The 4,022-nt window shown below is 47.5% G+C and overlaps 1 non-coding gene across 1 annotated transcript; it reads right to left on the bottom strand.

The window, feature by feature from the left end:
- Positions 1–200: 200 nt before the first annotated feature.
- On the bottom strand, positions 201–306 carry LOC120100142 (U6 spliceosomal RNA). The gene has a single exon (XR_005499935.1). It is a non-coding gene; the product is annotated as a U6 spliceosomal RNA (small nuclear RNA).
- Between the last annotated feature and the right edge of the window lie 3,716 nt (positions 307–4,022).

Here is a 4,022-nt window from a genome sequence, read left to right on the forward strand (position 1 = left end):
GTAGGTGTGTGTATATAGCTGTGTGTGTATGTGTATGTAGGTGTGTGTATGGGTGTGTAGGTATGTATGTGTGTAGTATGTAGGTGTGTGTGTGTGTATGTGTGTGTGTGGGTGGGTGCATATAGAGGCCGCTGAGTCAATGGTTTCTTTTTTTTTTTCTTTTTTTTTTGAGGGTGCAGCGAACTTTGTTGATGGTATTCAAAAATATGGAATGCTTCACGAATTTGCGTGTCATCCTTGTGCAGGGCCATACTAATCTTCTCTGTATCGTTCCAATTTTACTATATGTGCTGCTGAAGCGAGCACGAGTCAATGGTTTCTTCTTTGACTGTTTTCCACTTTATTCTTTGAGACAGGGGCTCTCATTGAGATCTCTGGAGGTCCCTGATAGACTAGACTAGTTGTCCAGCAAGCTCAGCCTGCCTCTGCCTCCCAGTTCTGGTATTCAGCTGCATGCTGTTCTGCTTAGCCTTTTATCATTGTGTTAGGAATCCACAGTCAGGTTCCCATGTTGTACAGCGGTGCTCTACCGATTAAGCCATCCTCCTAACTGAACTTACTGTATGCACTTAAGCAAACAAGCTGAGTTCCCTGTCCCTCTTTCCGTGGTCTGGGTGAGGATGGGACCCTGACTGAGGGGATTGCATTAAATGATACACATTAACTATCTGGTCCAGAGCTTGGACCATGACAGCCAAGGTCCTTTACTATTCCCTGACCATCCTCTATGTAGGACTTGCAGGTGAGCAGCCTGAGGAAAGAGGAAGGTGTTACACAGCCTGTTACCAAGCACCTTCCACTGCATCTTGCTTGCACATCTGATTAATTACAAGTGCTTTCTTTGTGCACTGTTGGATAAACAACTCTTTCATAGTTCTTTTTGTCCCAGTCTTTGGGTTCAGTCTCTGACTACTGAGATTATGCTTCTGGACCAATCCCTTGAGAGGCTCACAACAGAGAATCAAGTGTGAGAACTGTAGGCGTGAGGGGCTGCATTCACAGGGTCTGCAGTGGGAAGCAGGAGAGGCGGGGGTACAGGGACCTCTCTGCTGTAGCACGCTCAGAGCCCTGCATGAATGAGATTGAAGTGCTTTGCTGCTCTGATGATGACCAGGCCGCAGAGACAAACACAGTATGACACAGCCTACACACACACACACACACACACACACACACACACACACACACACACACACTGTACCCAGCTAACTGGGTTATAATCCTTACAACTACTATATAGACAGAGGAATTACTATCCATTTTCCGTATAAAAAGCAGAGACTCAGAGAGGCTACACAACTTTCACAAGACCACACAGCTGGCAGATGTCAAGAGTCCGAGACCCTACTCTGTATTACACCACTAGGCTGTCCCCTCACTAGCTCTACCCTCACTTCCTGTGTTAGACAGCGGTGTCCCAGAACAACTCGATTGTCTTATGACCTTCTAGCAACACTTTCTTTTAAGGTCTACATTTCCTGTTTTCCCTCTCAACTCACGACATTCCTCTACTTTCAACGGATCTCCTGGAAATCACGGCTTGCATTATATAGTTCTCTCTCCTGACTCTTCTTGTGACCTGGGCCAGAGACAGCCCTTGTATGGCCTCTTACTGTTCTGGAGGATATGGGTACAATTCTGGCTCCAACTCTCTAGGCATCTTCTCACACACACTTCAGGGATCAAATATACAAGGGTGGGGCTCAAATCAAGAACCCCTTGGTCAGCTGACCTATAACAGGATCCATGAATAGGATCCCAACATGGTAACCCCTGTACCCTATACCTGTCCCCATCTCAGGAAATGAAGCTCCCAGAGCTAAGGAAAAATGGGGACACCAGTTCCCACAGGCCCAGCAGGCAGAAAGAGATGTGCACAGCTGAGGCCCTGCTGCCTGCTATGCGTCCTGGGCTTTAGTATACAATCTAAATATATACTTTGAAAATTGAAAAAGAGCTCACATATAGAATGTGGCTGATGGAGGCACGGTGCTCTTTGAACTTGTCTCTTTAAAGACAAAATTGGCAAAGTGTTTTCCTGCCCTTAAGGAGATACTTGAAGATGGCAGCAGATGGGGGATGGAAATTGAAGTGTCTCTCCCAGGCCACCGTACATGGATAAAACAGGCACCATCTATTCCAAGCGCTCATTAATAGCTGGTCTCTGAGGTCCCAGCAGTGGCTAGAGGATTTGACTCATTAAAAGGAGGCTGAGGTGGAGTAGTTCCCTGAGCCCATAGCTGCTGCTAGGCCGGGTGCCACACTTTGCTCAGAGGCCTTAAACGGGCACCCTGATTTCTGCCTAGGAGCAGTCAAGGGTCTGAAAAGTCTCTGGGCCACGGATGGGCTGAGAAACCCTTTCTGCTTATCACATTTATTGGTCTCTCCTCCTAGGTCCCCTGACCTGGTGCTAGACCAAGATAGAGGCAGAGAAATGAACTCTCTTGTCAGCTCCTGAAAGGTCTTTCTGCTTCTCAACAGGCCTGAGATTTTCTGGTGAGCCACAGGGCACTCCCAGGCTTGGTCCTTGTGGGAAGCCTGACTATTGTCTCAGAAACATCTGGAAGGTTCTGGCCTGTGGAAGGGGCACCTGTCTCACACAGCCCACTTGCAGGTATTCCCAAGGTCTCTGTTAGAAGAAGGGTGTTTCGGAGGGGGGACTCAGGGTGTGCTACAGTGTGCCATGTTCACAGTCTGTGGAAGAGAAGGAAGCTATTCCATTTGAGCTATGCACAGTTGCAGTCATTGTGTTGGGAATATTGGGCACCTGCAGGCTTTTTTCTGTTGTCACACTTAGTGTGTGTGTGTGCACACGTGCACGAATGGCTGTAAGCCTGTATCTGTCTTGTCTGTCTATGTGTGTCTCTCTCGATGTCTTTGGAGTGGGAGTGGGCATGCCATGGCACATGTGTGAAAGGAAGGAGACAATTTTCAGGGTTCAGTTTTCTCTTCTGCCATGTGGGGCCTGGGCATGACTTTCAGGCCGTCAGGTTTGCCAAGAAAGCACTTTAAATATCAGCCATCTTACTGCCTCATTCTTGGTATTCGACTCTCCAAAGCAATACACTTTTCAGTTTGCATCAGCACTCTGATTTCATATCTAAGAATGTGCACCTAAATAGTGTCTGGGGTGCACTAGTGTTATCATGTCAGCACATACCCTTATGGAAACATGCCACGTGTCATTTTGTCTGTTTCTATGTCATGGTTAAGGTGCTATGCCGCTCAAACTCTTCTAAATGTAGACAGACTATGCCATCTCTGAACTTCAAAGCTTAAGAAATGGGTACAATAAGGTGCCCTCTGATTGAACCCCAAACCTGGGCCCCCAACCCATATGTAGACCTCAAGAAGGACTGTATGTTACTCCAGACAACTGAGGGTCCAAGGTTAAGCCTGAAGAATGAGGAGGGGTTCTTTCAGACAAGCATGATGACTAGACCTCCTTTTCTCTTACCTTGTATCCCTCTGTCCGGCAGCTGCCAGAAGCCACCTACCCAGCAGCCACTGTGCAAATTAAGGTGCTACAAGAAGAGCACCCTCACCCCTTGCTTGTCAGTTGAACAGCTTGCTCCCTTCCCTTACTGTAGCTATGGGTTACCTGCTTGTAATGGTAGGACTCTTATTCTGGTTTTCTGATCTATGCAGGCCACTTGCCCGTGTCTTGTAAATCTCTGATTGGTCCTGTTACCTGACTGCTGCCTCAGGCTTCGTTGTATCTCAGGAGCCAGCCTCTCAACCTTTGGACCCCAGGCCAGGAGCTAAGAATATCTTCCAGAGTATTCCCCAACACCTACAGCAGATGTGCCCGCAAATTAGCTGGTCCCAGTGGTGGGGTGTACAGGAGGAAAGGCCACATTGTTGCTAAAAGCATTACATACTTAATTTGCAAATTACATCATACGTTCACACACAGGTCAATGTTCTGGGAGCCCTTTTAAAAAAAAAAACAGAGACAAATCAAGCTCGTGACTGTGCGTGTTGAGAGAAGGCAGGCAAGACAGGAGAGAAGCTGAGAGGAT

The sequence above is a fragment of the Rattus norvegicus genome, chromosome 1 (assembly GCF_036323735.1).
Source record: "Rattus norvegicus strain BN/NHsdMcwi chromosome 1, GRCr8, whole genome shotgun sequence".
NCBI lineage: Eukaryota > Metazoa > Chordata > Mammalia > Rodentia > Muridae > Rattus > Rattus norvegicus.